General features: G+C 36.8%; 1 long non-coding RNA gene across 3 annotated transcripts; it reads left to right on the top strand.

The window, feature by feature from the left end:
• The first annotated feature begins 628 nt into the window (after window positions 1–628).
• Window positions 629–7398, top strand: LOC106096652 (uncharacterized). Of its 3 annotated transcripts, XR_002058136.2 has the most exons (6): window positions 629–1763; window positions 3420–3494; window positions 4846–5082; window positions 5201–6273; window positions 6480–6648; window positions 6864–7398. It is a non-coding gene; the product is annotated as an uncharacterized LOC106096652 (long non-coding RNA). The 3 variants fall into 3 exon arrangements; XR_002058134.2 differs by lacking the exon at window positions 629–1763 and having other exon boundaries at window positions 1771–3494; window positions 5201–6266; XR_002058133.2 differs by lacking the exon at window positions 629–1763 and having other exon boundaries at window positions 1771–3494.
• Window positions 7399–16325: the final 8927 nt, after the last annotated feature.

Genomic DNA, 16325 nt, shown 5'->3' with positions numbered 1-16325 from the left:
AATGTCGTACTGATGTTCTCTCCAAGTGGTTAAGTGTCACAGTAAGCTACGCTGTCACTTCACAAACAGAATAAGAGATTCGGTGAAGACGAAATGCCATGCCAGCATGGGTGGCTGAAAGAGAATACATACATAGGAAAGCAGGGAAATGTGGTTGTAAGCTCGCTGTGAGTGTTATTGCATTACCTAGAGCAGTGTCTGCCCCCCCATGCATTGCATCTCTGCACAGTGAGGGAGTCAAAGGAAAATGTCAACCAAATGCTTCCCATTTAGCAGCATCTGGTCCGATCCCTGAAGATTCTGACCATTTATTATGTCAGGTAATTGTTTGGTAATCTTACAGCTTCTATTGCCTAGCTTTTGAAGGTGCTGCAAGGCTTCTTATGAAAAACATCTCCAAAAAGTAAAAGCATGTATTCCTTTTCACCTCAATCTCAGAGTTTGGGCATTCTGAATGTTGCACAAGCCCTTCGCTTTGAAAATACATTACGGCACAGGGAGCCGTGGCATCTGACCACATTCAAAGGAAAACATGCATCCACCCTTGCTTGCACTATGCCCTTGTATTATAAGCGTGAGAATCTGCTCTTACACACTGTAAAAAATGTTTGTGAAATTAACAGTAAAATTATGTAAAATCTTGACATCAAAAATGTGTAAATAGAAAAACAAAAAAGCAATGTTTAATTTACATCAACATTTTGTAAATAATACATATATACCTGTAAAGTCCTGAACCAAGTAAAAGTGTTAATTTTACAGTAGGAATATGTTTTAAATATCAAATGTCCTTGTTGAATTTACAGTTTACTGTTTTATAAACACTGAAAAATTGTAATTTAAAATTCAACATGTACAACTGAAACAGGTAACAAAATAATGTTAAAATTACATATTTTTTTTGTTTTTTTTTAATTCAGAAAGTATCTGTATTACATTTTACAAATTCATTCAAACTCATTTACAACGTTGGTCACACACAAACCACTTTTTAAGTGGGCCAGATCAGTACAATTTCTGTCAGTGTAAAGAAGTCATCAGAGATCTCTTTATATGGCAGTACAATTTCAGCAGTACTTGTCAGTCTTTCTACATTTTAAAGACAAACTGCTGTAGTAAATAAATGAAATCATTCAGCATAAGTCTTTAGTCTTAAATTGTAATAAATAAATGTTAAAAATGACCTAAAAGTTATGACAGCCCACTGGCCAGACTGTCATGTAATTATAAAATAGAAAGGTTTTGTTGAAATGTCCTGTTTTTTTATAGACAGTTAAAAGACAGGAACTTTTATTCCATTTAGTTGTTATTGCTTTGGTGTAGTGTGAATGGCTATGGGGGAGGTCTTTTTCAGTGGGAGAAAAATCCAAAACTTGTTAAAATCCAAGCAGACTAGAGTCTGTGCTGGGCTGATTATCTTTCAAATAGACAGCTGGTCATCTCCTCCATGTTAGTCATTTCTTTAATTTTGCACCACGTTCAATCAATTTTAGCCAGATTTAGTAAAAGTTAACTTAATCATTTGCTCAAATGTTTATTTTTTTAATGCCCAAAGTGTGTTAGTATTTAAAACTACACGAGCTCTACCTTGGCAAATCACGGAGCGTGAGAGTTTGTTTCTGTTCTTTGATTGGACCACTTAAATTATTGCGGGAGTAGCAAGCTTGGCGGCTCGTGACATTGCGCGCTCAGTCTGCGAGCAGAGTGGTGGAGATGTGTGTACGTTGAGATATTCAGCTATTTTAGCACGAGCAAAAGTTTTGGTAAGCTAACATTGCATTTTCTGTTATCTTTAAATACATGAGAGTATGTTTTCCAGTAATAGTATTAATGGCGTCTGACCGAGCGATAGGCTAGTCCTATTTTTTTCCATGCTGTTTTCAAGCAGTGGTTATTGAAAGGTCATAGGTGGTTAGTAACCTGAAACAAATGTGCTGTCGACAGCTACAATGATTTCGTGCTCTTTTTGTAACAAAACGCTGAAGACGTTGAGGGGTTATGTGCTGCATTGTAGAGTTCACAGGAACGAACCCCATCATTTTTTCAAATGCATCGGTAGTGACTGCAAGCATACATTTTATGCTTACGCGGCCTTTAAAGCCCATTTCTATCGGGTTCACAATGTACCTGCACCCCCTATTGCTGGTAGCGCCATTTTTACAGACTTAAAATGTGCTACTACACTCTGTGAGCGCCAGTTTCACACGGTGAAAGAACTTATATCCCACTTAAAACAGCATATAGTGGAGGGGCGACCTGTGGCATGTCCAGTAACTGGTTGTAAAAGTATGTTCTCTGTGAAATCGTCATTTACTGCTCATATGTCCAGAAAACATAGAGAATGCTCTGTTGAAAGCATAAGCGACATGTATAGGGGGACACTTCCTCAGTCTTCTGCTGTATTTGCAGGTGAAGATGCTCCCCAGAGCTTAAATGAGGCAACAACAAATGAAGGCACTGAACTGCCACAGAATTTCAGTGAGGCCTTCCTTAGGAATGTGTGTTTGTTTTACCTAAAACTGCAAGGGCAGCTCCTTCTTCCAGCTTCAACAATACAGACAATTGTTGAAGAGATGCAAAACGTGCATTTGTTGGGCCAGGATTATGCTTTAGGTAAATTGCATTCACTTTTAAAAAATGACTTGTGCCTAACAGATGACACTATTGTTAAAATCTGTGATTGTATTAAGGAGTCAGATCTGTTTTCTACCTGTCATAAGGGCCCACTGAGAACAACATACACAAGAACTCAGACATTCAAAAAGATATTCAAATACGTAGAGCCTGAAAAATTAACATTAGGAAATGATGAAAATATGACACCACGGTTTGCCTACTATATACCAGTGAAACAAACACTAAGCAGCTTATTAGAATCAGAATTATGGAAGAATTCAGTGTCACAGCAGTCTTGTGAAACTGACTCTGAGGCTTTTGGAGACATAAGTGATGGACAAAGCTTTAAGTCCAACAAGTTTTTCATTGACAATCCAGGATGCCTGAAGCTAATTCTGTACCAGGATGCATTTGAAATTGTTAATCCTCTTGGCTCCGCTAAGAAAAAACACAAAGTGGTTGCAGTCTATCTGTCAGTGGCAAATTTGCCTGCTCATTTGCGGTCCAATACTGATCACATGTCCCTTGTCTTACTATGTGGAGAGAATGACCTTAAAAAATTTGGAAACGCAAAGGTTTTCTCAAAAGTGGTAGAAGATTTAAAAGATTTGGAGGAAAATGGTATCATTTCTGGTGATGAAATAGTCAAAGCAGCTTTGCACAGCATTGCTGGTGATAATTTGGGTTCACACAACATTGGTGGGTTTACTGAGAACTTCAGTCGCTCTGAATACTTTTGCAGATACTGTGAAATCACACGAAGGGAGTTTCAGAGTAATGATCCAAATGTCTGTGGTCCACAGCGCACACCTGAAAGCTACAATTCTGCTGTGGGCGATCTACAAGCTGAAGGCAGTCAAGAAATCAAAGGGATAAAGGTAAACTCTGTTTTTAATACCTTGAAATCTTTTCATGTTTGCCAACCTGGTTTACCACCTTGTTTAGGCCATGACATATTTGAGGGTGTCTTAGCCTATGATAGTGCACTGTACTTGAAGTATTTTATTAAGACAAAGAAATGGTTTACATGTGCACTTTTGAACCGGCGCATTAAACAGTTCAAGTACAAAGGAGCTGATGCGCTAACAAAACCGTGTGCTGTCAACCCAGATTTAACCAAGCTTTCAGGTCAAGCCATTCAGAACTGGAATTTCTTAAGGCTGCTACCTGTTATAATTGGTGATAAAGTCCAAAATCCAAAGGATGATGTATGGCAGCTAATGCTCCAGCTCAAAGACATAGTTGAAATGATTTGTGCACAAAACATCTCACTGTCACAGGTGGCCTATCTTGACATTATAATCCAAGAATATTTGGATTCAAGAAAGTGTTTATTTCCAGACAGTGTACTAAAACCTAAACACCATTTCCTCCGTCACTATCCCGCACTTATTTTGAAATTTGGCCCCTTGATTAGGTTATGGACTATGCGTTTTGAAAGTAAACATAGTTACTTCAAAAGATGTGCCAGGAGTTTGAAAAACTTTAAAAACATCTGCCAAACCTTATCTGAAAGACATCAGATGTTTCAGGCATATCTTTCAGCTGGGCCAGGATGCAGTCAGTTTCTGCTAGTGAAAGACAGTTGCACCTTTTACCCCGACCTCTACAGTGATGCCATTAAATATGCAGTGAGACAGTTTGGCTTTACAGGAAATGATACTAGTGTTTGCACAGAGATACAGTATAAAGGTACATCGTATAAAAAGGGGAATTTCCTTGTGTCAAAAAATGAGGAGTCCATTGAGTTTGGAGAGCTTCTTATTATTTTAATCAAAAATGATGCAGCAGTGTATTTTGTGTTGGATGTACACCAAGCTGAGTATCTTTCTGAATACCACGTGTACTCGGTGACAAAGGACAGTACAAGGCTGCAATGTCTTAACATTACTGACTTGGTTGATTTTTATCCATTACCATCATACTTTGTTAATGGCCACCAAGTCATTCCTCTAAAACACAGTGTGTTGTCAAAATAAGCTTTGTTTTATGTTGCCACTGTTGTTGGGAAACCATATTAAAATGCATGTTTGCTTACTACAATGATTTTAAAAAAATGTTGTGATGGGAGGGGAAAAATGAAAGTGAAATACCTTTTCCTTTTATATATGCAGAAAATAAAAGGTGTAAACCACCCCTCGTATTATGCCCCAAAAGCAGAAATTCATCTTATTTATATATGCACAGTGTTACTTGACTAAATATAATATTACTTTTGCCTTTTGTCAGTGCGTCATTCTTCGTTGATTCCAGAAATGACCGACTTTGAACCAACGTTGCTAAGGACTGCAATCAATGAGGTCCTGCCTGACCTTCCAGAAGTGACAAAGGATATTCTTGAAGAAACCTTACAATCAATTGGGGTAGAGACAAATGATGATTTTCAGTTCATTGAAGAATCTGATTTGCACTCAGCCTTGAGGCCAGTTCAAGCACGAAAAGCCATTGCCGCTTGGAAACTGAGATGTAAGTCAAGTATTGTAGTGAATGATACAAACAGCACTAGAAGTTGCCTGCATAAATTGAACCCTTTTTGGTGTGTGTGTGTGTGTGTGTGTGTGTGTGTGTGTGTGTTTGTTTGCAGGTCATACTCCTGAAAACAGCAGCTCATCGCTTGGTGCATCGCCACAACCTCCTGAATCCTCACAATCTGTTTCACCTAAATCACCCTCAACCTCCTCCAGCAGCAGTCAAAGTCTTTGTGTAGACTCGATGGATACATTCCAGATACCATGGAACAAGTTTCCAGAAGAATTGATGCAATCACTGGAGAGAGGAAAACGGCCAAGTCCACGCATGAGAAGGGAAATGGTCCGGATTGTGGTTTCTGAGATGATGAAAAAAGCTCTAGGATAAGTAAAAGGAACTCTACTGAAGTTGCCAAAAAGATGGTGGCAAAATATCCAAAATCTCTGCAAGACATAATAGAGGGAGATGTGATTGGTCCAGGGTATCACTCTCTAGTCAAGCAATTGGAGTACAGAATTGACAATGTGAAGCGATGTACCACCCCAAAAATAAGAAAAAGAAAGCATCATACTGATGAGTCTGACACAGAGTCTGTTCCTTCAGAACAGAGAGCAGCAATCCAAGACACTTATGGGTGCATTAACTGGGATGTGAAATTCCTGCCCCTTGGAGAAACTACAGAGAGCCAGCAACTGAAAAAAGAAAAACTTAAGATGATGTTTCAGAAAACTGATGCAAATCCTGAAGAAGTCAAAAATCTAATGAAACTGACTTTCTACACACAGCGTAAACAAGTCAACCAGGGAAAAACTATAAAATACCTCATGGAAGAATGGCCATTTTGGTTTAGAGAACTTGGCATGGCAGTCCACTTCAAGGAACTCACTGGAATTGGACTTAATGAAACTTTGATACGCAACGTGGATCTGAAGGGGGAGCGGCTCCTGAACTACATGAATACTGTCTGTGCGAACAAGAACAAAAAGCTCCTACAGGCTGTAACCAAGCTTAAAGTGGTGAGGGGGGAGCTGACTGGTTGCTCTGAAGACGTCAAAGACATGGTGCTACTTCTGCTGTCCTACTTTGATGAGAAAGAAGATGCGATGTTCTGTTATGTGGAGGACACATGCCTGGCAGGGGAAGTACAGATGGACCAGCTTTACTTGACTCCCACAATTGTGGTGTGTGGTAAGTTATTATTTCTGTCTTGTATTTTTCTGTTCCCATTTTTATTTTTCATTGTATCTGGAAACAAATTTCAGTTGCACAATGTTTTGTTGCCATAATCACTTTAAGGTTAGTCAAAGTGGCCTTCAAAGTACTTATATTTCTCTCCCCTAAACCCGCAGATATATTGATATCTGTACTGATCATATTTCTTATTTGCTTTTCAGGACGGTCCTGCTATTCTTCTAAACGGTTTATGCTGAGCGTGGACCGAAACATTGTGCACGACAACATCACCTCCTTCATTTCTGCCCTGTGCATGATGTTCGGGAGCTATTATTGCTTCAACATTCATTACCCATCACAGCTGGCATCAACCCTGGAGTTTCTGCAGAGGTACTTCTTTTTGGATTAGTTTAGCCAGCACTTAACTGGAAAAAATAGTAGTTTTTGAAGTGACTTTGAGTTTAGGGGACTTCATTTTGCCATTTAAATAGCTTTAAAGTAATTGTTGGAATAAAGTGTTATTATTGTATATATTATATAATGTTATTGATGTGAAGTTGTTCTCGATAAAATTCAACTAATCATCTGTTTTTCTTTTTTCCAAGATGTTTTTTCTCCATCAATCCAGAGAAGGGCACTAAAGTGGAGAAGACAAACACATCCCGTCTTCACGTGAAGCCAAGAGTCCTTACCTTGATACAGGAACTTTCAGATTATGAATGGCGTGATGTCTGAACATGGACTAAACACACTAACAGTTATTTAAGGGGCCACACTCACAGCATGAAGGTTTATTTCAGCCCTTTATCAGGTCAGTTCTTCAAGCTTAAGAGGCACAGAAAATTTTCAGACAATGTTATTCTGTTCTGTATGATTGTTGGTTATGTAATTCCTCATTTGCATTCCTGTACCTTAATTTGAAAAAGATATATTTATATTAGTACAATTGTTCTATTTTGAAAAGGCAATACAGCAATTCTTATTGGCTGTTTAAAAATTCTTACATTTATTAATTAAAAGTAGTGCCAGGGGTTCTGCCATTGTGTTTTTTTATGAACACATTTTATTGAAACAATCTGTGTTTCAGACTGATGTAACAGTTCATTGTTCCTTAAGATCAATAAATAATTAAATTGTAAATTGTCTTGGTCTAAGCTTTTCAATATATTAACTCTTAAACTTATATCTGGATTTGGTTTCCAATTGTAAATGCTTACATTTTGTCCATTGGGTTACTGGCTTTAATATATTCATTTGGATTTTTTCATAGACCAATAACATTTTAAAGCAATAAATTCATAGCGTTATTTCTATTTTCACTTTGTTAGAAGTCAGAACAGGGTTCTAACTCAACTTACAATGATTATTTAAAAATAAATTAGATGTTATCATGACTGTAATGCATTAAAGTTGCAGACCTGCTAGAGGTACAGAACATCAGAAACATCTTTTGAGTAAACCAGAAAAGACCAGAAAAATTCTGTTAAATTGCAGTTTTATAATGAGGCTTTCACAATAAAATACTGTTGTATTTTTTATTTATTTTTTTCTGCAAAACTGAGATTTAGTGTACAATAAGCAGCAACTTTCTGTAAATCTTACAGGAAAAATGTGTTTAATAGCAGTTTGGCCATGCTAATTTGACATAAAAGGGCTGTTGAATTTACTGGCTTGAAATGTATTTTGGGGGAAATTATAACAGTTTTAAACTGTAATTTTTACAGCTTTTTAAGTATTCTTGTTTACAGTTCACAGTTTTTTCTACAGAATTATTCTGGCAACCACAGCTGCCAGATTTTTTCTGTAAAATCAACAGGGTTTTTTTTTACAGTGCAGATACACACTTCAGTCGGGGTTGTGATTATGTGTCAGCGGGTGTGGGGCAGTGGGGAGGAGGTATGGGGTTGTTATCTTCATGGCTGAACAAGAACTAGATAGAGGAAAGGGAACATCTTTCAAAAACTCCAGCCAGGACTCATGGAGATAAGGAGAGAACGCTCCATTGGCCTCGCATTGTAAAAGGGAAAATTGCGGCGGAATCATCACAAAAGGACCCCATACCCCCCTTGCAATTTACTTTCCGGATAAGGAATCATTGTAAATCATCTTTTAACACACACACAGCGACCACAGCTGTGAAGGCTAATATATACTTCATGTGTGATGCTACCAGTCTTCAACAGGCCCTTCTGCTTTTTAAGCATTGCCCAGAACATACAGAAGATAAACTCAATGCTGTAGTATACATGAATTTAAAAGTAAAAACACAAAACTTTTTTTATTGTCTTTACATTTTTTCTCTAAAACATGTTTTATGTATTGCAGATTTTGTTATACTTGGTACATTTTCTGATATGTTGGAAGGGGGCAATGGAGCAAGCTTCCAATGATGTCCTACTGAAATGAGTACCTATGGATTCTAAAACTCAGTATTGGTGTTCATAAGAAGCATTTGTTAAGGTAATATGCCAGTGTCCTTCAACGTCTGTGCCTTGACACACCAGCTGTAGCAATTTTGCCCACAGAGAGATAACAGCCCTGTTTTCAAGCCCCACAATGGCCATGTAAATAGATTTGAGGTGTTCTGGAATACATCCTAGATTTGGCAGTCAGGGGATGTGGTTTGAATTTTCCTGGGACTTTTTATTTTTTGTTTCTTTTGTGTTTAACTTTTTTTACTTACTTTTTTTCCCTTTCAATTCACTTTTTCTTTTTACTTACTGGATAGATTTGGGCACTAAAAGCTACTCGGTACGGTATCACCACTTAAAACGACTTGGTTAGGTTTAGTAACAGATAATATATCTCTTTAAAAAATGAACCTATTCATGTTAAGCCTGCTCATTGGAAAGACAACACACTGGGTCATTTGGTCAACTTCACTAATGCCATAACCAGGTGCACCAAGTTGTGAAAGAAAAGTGCCCCTTGGGTATAAAGGAGCTATGTTGTGTATAAAGGAGCAACAGCATCAATTATTTTTGTTGGACAAAATAATATTAATTGATACCCTTCGATTCAGAACAAGGCAGGGACTCCAATGTCAGACAAGAAACTTCTACCCTGCAGTTCTTGCAACTTCAACTAGTTTTACTTGAACTCAGTTCAAAATGACCAATAAACCGAAACTGCTCTGACAATAAAATATATACCTGATGCAGTTTCAAAGCCTTTGCTTGCTCAATTGATTTGATGCAGTGGACTTTAAACCCACCAAAAAAGACCTATGTGCAGTTCCTAATGGACTGTCACTCTCTCTGCAAGCCATTACAAAGACAGGAGACTTGCTGTCCCTCTATAATAATCTCAGTTCAAACTTTGGGCACACAGGGGATGACAGGAAATATGGGAAGAATAACTGTGGCGTTGTTGCTAAGGCACCTTCGAGCTTTAAGATTCAGGAAAGAGGGTAAAAAGATACCACCTTGCCATATCTTTTTTACACAACAGCATAAAAATCAGTGGATTACAATGCATCTTCTCTATAGTAGCTCTTGTTGAATTATCTTTCTTCCTGTGTATGGCTTGAAGGAATATAAGATGCAAACCCTTATGCGGTTATCTGAGAAAGTGAGAAGTCTAGGTGAGAATGCCCAGGTGATAAAAGAGTATGGGTTATATAATGATAAAGCATTATGATGTTATCACCTTGAGCTTGGGGAAAACTTGTGAGGTATTTCATTCTTCTATTGCATAACTGGCCTTTACAGACAGAACATTCCAGTTCTTTTGGAACACAACACAAAAAAACTAAAAAGAAAAGTTGAAGAGGAGCGAGGAATATCATGTCTGAAACTGTGTAAAAGTTACATTTATTGCAATGTTTTTAAGGGATTTTTAGGAGTTACATGACTAATTGTTCAGTACATTAGAAGTATATAATAGCTCTGTTAGCTTGTAGTTGTTACCAAAATTTAGGGGGGGACGTGAAGTTATAAAATGATGTATAGTAAACCACATGAGGGGATTTCTCTGCTCATGTATTTTACTATTCATGACATTAATACAGTTTACTGTTCTGTACAGCTTATTATTGCTAACCACCCTTGCTAGAATTCCCAGAAAGCTATCTAGGTCAAAAAGTAGATAAACATGTCTCAGTCCTGTTGGTCATTTCAATATGGGAGTAAATGTGGACTGACTCACGTTTGGAGGTAGGTGAGATTTTTGGCACTTCCTCATTAACTTCATGTTCAAGCCTAGAGGTTTGGTGATAAAAATAAAACAGTGAATGTCAGTTTTCAAAAGAATATATATATCTATATATCTATATCTATCTATATATATATATATATATATATATATATATATATATATATATATATAAAAATCTGCTTCCATTTCTTCGCTATACTATCCAAAATACTCCAAGGAGATGATACTCATAATGAACAACCAATCCCACCCACCTTTATCATCCACAGTACGAGAAATACTAAATTTATTGTATGGTTTCAATTACAATGTCCTCTTCATCTTGACAGCTTAATGCAGTGTACAAAGAAATAATATCTATAACAGCAAGTTCAGGCTTTTGGAAGGTTTTGATCTAATCTCTTGAAAAAAAAGACCTCAACCATCTTATTATCATTAGTACATGTTTACATAATCTAATTGCTTAACTGACTTAGTTCTGACTTATAATGCATGCTGAATGTTAAATAATTGAACTATTTCTGCCATGTCAGTTCATAAAAATAGATCTTTTTGAGGATAAACTTTTTCATTTGTAACTGCAATGTTCTTACAAGCTTCAGTCAAACTGAAGTCAAATGATATTGACATTATTTTCCATTAGTCTCGTTTGTTGCCTGATTGCAACAGAGCCATGCACTGAGGGAAGTGAGGGAGCATAATACTATTTTAAATTATAGACATGGACAACATAGCTTTGAAATTGTAAGACAACATTTCAAGAATATTTGCAATAATAATATTTCTGAAAATAGAAATAAAATGTGAACCTTTTTTTGGTGCTTGCAGCTTGGTGAGTTTACTGTGAGTAAACGGTGATGACAGACTACCTAAGTGTAAATCTCTTAAAACAAGATGCCTTAACAATAACTAAAGTAAATGAATCTTGTAAGTCTTCAGGAGCCTGCACAATATTGTCTCACATAATACAACTGAAAAATATTTTCTACCTGCATTGTTGTATCTTGGGTCCAGCTTTTGAAGAACCTGCTTAAAGCCTTGCTTTACCATCATGTAACCCCATCAGCAACTTCAATCACCGTTTGCTCTTCTTGTCATATGTTTACATAATTTCTTAACATATTAGGCAGGTGTGGCTCAGCAGGTACAGGGGGCAATTTGAAATGGAAGGTCAGTGGTTTGATCCCTAGTGTGGACTGAATCCCAAGTTGACTCCTATGCATCCATTGAGTGTAAGTGTATGAATTTGAGGTTAAAAGTCCTTAGTCGTAGAAAAAAGCAATTGTGTAAATGGGGACTGTTGTAAGCAAGCTCTTTCTTTGAGTGCTAAAATTCAATATTAAAGCAGTATATAAATACTAGTGACTTTCTTTACCTCAGCACCTGCTAGTTTCTTGTTGTAGTTGTATTCAATAGTGTGCTTTGGCCTCAAGTAGTGAAACTTGTTTGGTTTTTCCACTGCTTGTTGGGAACGCTTCTCTTGCATATTTGGCAAAATACTGTTTGGAACTAAATACAGGCCATTGACCATTTGATGTTGAAGTAGCGCCAGTGTTAGGTTATACATCATAACTGGAAACCGATATGCGGCTCTTGCTATGAAACATGCCCGGGCTCGTCTTGTTGTTTTGTGCACCAGATGCATGGCATTGCTGTAGCAATTATATTGTAATATGAAATTTAATGTTTTATAAAAATGTACATGGTATCATCACATATGACACGTGGCACAGCGTTTATACATTGTCTCAGTAATTTGCCCAGCTCAGGTGGAAAATTAATTAAAGTAATTTGGATGCCATGTACAGTACACTTAAATATGTAAGAGAATATTTACATGTATTATTGGGAAATAAGAGCAATGAATCTGTAAATAGTTTGATCTTCTTTTGTTTGGACTTTTGTGTTTAAATCTGTAGTATGGCATCCGGTTTACACTAGAACTTTCAAATAGACAACTGTTGGGTGAGTAGACTTCATTCAGGTATGTCCATTAAATACAAAATATTTTGGATATAAGAGCCATGTTAAGATTTTAAGCATACGTGTGGTTTTCAAACGTAAGAGTTTTACCTGAACATGAAAATTGCTCTATTTTAATACAAACCACCAGCTGAGGCTAGATGATGACAATTTCCCATGAGCCCCATCTCAATTTCTTTTGGTAAAGTTGGCCTATTTTTCCTTTGCTCTATATTAGATTGGATTTGAATTCTGCAAAAAAAAGAAAAGAAAAAAGAATGGTGTTTTAAAGAACAGCAAAATTAGAAAATAAAAAGTTAAATATAATTTTGCTTGTAACAAGTAACTGCCAGTGGCTAAATTATAACTCGATGGACACATGGCATTTTTATGCTGTCTGTTTCACAGAAGAGTAGCGACAATGGTTGAGAAAAGAATAGTAATAATTGTTGCAGGGAAATCATTAGTGTTCATATACTAGTTGTCTGGAACATCCTTTGTTTAAATGTATATCAGCATTGACTAAAAAACTCAATCGATCATCCCTTAGAACTACATCACAGTTGCCAAATGCAGCCTGAACTATGCCAGCTAGCAGTATTATTACTAGTTAATTCAGTGTTACTACTAAGAATAATTCAGACTCCAAGGCAATACATATGTAGCATATAAAGAAAAAGAAAGGCTCTAGGGCACAGGAAACACATGCGTTTTCCCTCCACCTTTATCCTGATCATTGAAATTTTCATTCATTCTCTTTTTGATAAGTAGTAGGAAGTGATATTTCACTGTGCTTGAAGTGTTGTGTTCCTGTGCAATATTTTAATACAACTATAACATGCTTTCATTCATATTAAATGCCATTCATCTTCTGACTCGCATGTACACTACAGCATTCAGCTCAATATAGTCAATAAGGAAGAAAGAAGCAATAGGCTTGAGGTGAGAGCACCACAAAAGTGCAAGGTAAACTTCACCGAATCCTCGGCTAAAGCTCATTCCTCTCATTACATCCACCCACTGTCAGTGCAAACAGGGAGGCAAGAGGCTTTTCGGTACACATCCAGTCTATGTCAACATTCCTCTGTCAAGGCTATCCACATGCTACTCTGTATGGGACAGACTTGTGTGTCCAGATGAAGTGTTGGATCTGATTAAAAGAAAACAAAAACAAACAAGATTATTACTCTTAGCCTTCAAAGACCCGAAGCCTTAATAATGAATGGCTGTGTCATACCAATGCATTGCAAAAAAACCCCCTGATTTTATATATTCAAGGTAATGTGAATCGGAAGAAGAGAAGCTAAGGTGTCATACTGATTGGTGGATTTAACATTGAGTTGAGCACATTTAAGAGAAGAGCTCTAATCATGTGCTATTGAGTTGTTGTTGTGAAGCTGATTACAAATTACATTCCAGGCTACCGTGTTGCCTTTGGGCTCAACTCCAATTGAATTAGACTATCACCGTTCAGACATCTCAAGCGAGAGAGAGTGTGTTCTATCGCTGACAGGTGTTCATTCTCAGAGACAGGTGAGGATGTGCTGGATACAGCTCCACTGCTTTTAATTATGCTTTCTTCTAATTTGATGCGGATATGTTTTTAAGTATTCTCTTTAAAAAGGAGTCATCCCACGGCTGAAGTGTATAGATGAAATGTATGCACCTGTCAGTGCTTTTCATATAAATATAACACCTGCCATAAAAGTAAATGAACAGGGTAAAGAAAATTAATTAAATAAATAAAAATGCTCCTGCTTCAATTGATCTGCCTCTCAAACTTTATAGAATGCATCATTGTCACAAAGCAACATGCACAGTCCAGTAATGTAAAATGCTATTTACTATAAACTGAAAGTTTATCCAGTGCACTGAGATGGCAGTAAAGAAACCAAAAAGCTAAAAAGTCACAAAATCCAACAAGAGCAAAAGAAATGTACATATCTGCGGCATGTACTATGAAGCAAGATTAACGAGTTGCTTAATGAGTTGAGCTTGAAGCCAATTTTGAGTTACATAACTGCTGAAAGCAACATCTTTCCACTGATTCTTTTATTTAAAGTACGCTTAATGTGGTACATAGATTATCCGGTGAAGGAATACATTTAACATATAGACACAAAAGCTGTTGAGCACCTACTAATACCACCAAATAAAGCCCTGATATATAAAGTTACAGCAGCACTGCATTGTTGCTGGAATTTAAATACATGCAGTTGTAGATAAAAGTTTTTATCATGGCCCTAATCTGCTGCTAGGTCAGTTTTACACATTTGGAATTGGGACTGGTAAAACACAAAATACAAAATCCATTCGTAGGCTAGTAACAGCAAGAATTCATGTTGATATGGCAACAAATTTACTAGTCTCTTTTTTAAGACTGGGAGGATCAAAATTGAACAAACTGAGGAATTGTTCATGTTAAAATGTTCATATTGAACTTGAGTCATAGTACACAACTTTAGGAGAAAGACAACAAGGTCTTGGAAAGGACTAAAGAGAGAAGTAAAAACACGGAGAACCCACATGACAGTGTTGCTTTCTGATTTTATTTTGAAAGTTTTTTAAAGTTATAAAGGTGCCAAACAATACCTCAGACAAAAAGACACACACAGGGTGACCCAGAAGGGATTAAAAGAACCAACTGAAAAAAGAATCAAAGCGCACTACAAAAAACTTACAGTTAGGAAATGTTAACTTCAGAGTTTCATCAATTGACTTGATGTGTGAGCACTTAATAATAATAATGATAATAATAATAATAATAATAATAATATCCTGGCATTACGTGTCAAATGATAGGGTTCAGGTCCCCATAAATGGAAAAATGAACCGCAAACAGTGATCTAATTGCCAAAAAAGATGTAACCATGATATAAAACTTTCACCTGAGGGGCCAACTGGAAAAGCACTTTTTTTCCCTTTGGGTTTATATGTACTTTAAAAATGTTGTATTTTCAGAATAATATAAATTACACAACTTCTGGAAAAAAGACATAACTTTCAAAGGATTTCACTTTTTTCAAAACCACACTAGACAGATGGTTAAGAAATCCAGCAGTAAGTTAGCTGAGCATGTTTAGTAGTTCCAAGTTCCACAAAAAAGTATTAATCAACATTTTCTGGAACAGGAAAAAGGAGGGAAGATTTCTCACATTTAATTAAATAAGGCCACGCTGCTGTTTCTAACAAGAACAAGAAAACGGGAAAACATGCAACCTGAGATATATACTATACTGATTTTACAAACTTTAAAACCCTGTCAAAGACAAGAAGGTATGACAATGATGGTTAGTAAGCTTACTGTAAATAAAAGGCATTAAGGTGATCTAACCAAGGAAAAAGACACACAAAACATTTTGGCTGTCTTGTTGGTTTGGAAGAAACATGGACAGCTAAGTCGTCAGATAATGATAATACGTTGGGTTGGCAAGGAGTATCAATAGACTGTATGGGTAAAAAAAATGTGCTAACTTGGTCTGGTAACCATAGAGCCAGCCACAATACCATGTGCTATAGCCATAATACCAAGTTATACGCAGTAAAGGGTGTTGCAACTTTACCATGTATTACTTTAAGCTTTTATACAAATGAAAGGAGAAATTAGTTCATTTTGTACCATGGTGTAAACATGTTTATTTATATGCTGTAAAGTTGGTCATTTCAGCATGATGTGTCTGTGGGAACCAGTTAGCTTTTGGTGTCAGCCTCAAGTGGTCATTGAAAGAACTTCACTTTTTGGCACTTGATCGTTGCCCTCAGAGGCTGCCACGTAATTATGACAAATCCTTGATTCACTGCATTTCCTCTCAGAATAAAACTGGATTATAACAGCATTCAGCCAGTTATCAGCAAACAGTGACTTTTCATATCTGTTGAGCAACAAATGGTGCTTACACTTAGCTCTTCTGCACACTGTGAAAAAGCTGCTTGAAAAAAGATGACACACC

The sequence above is a fragment of the Oreochromis niloticus genome, linkage group LG23 (assembly GCF_001858045.2).
Source record: "Oreochromis niloticus isolate F11D_XX linkage group LG23, O_niloticus_UMD_NMBU, whole genome shotgun sequence".
NCBI classification, from domain to species: domain Eukaryota; kingdom Metazoa; phylum Chordata; class Actinopteri; order Cichliformes; family Cichlidae; genus Oreochromis; species Oreochromis niloticus.
This window is presented reverse-complemented; position numbering and strand designations above follow the sequence as displayed.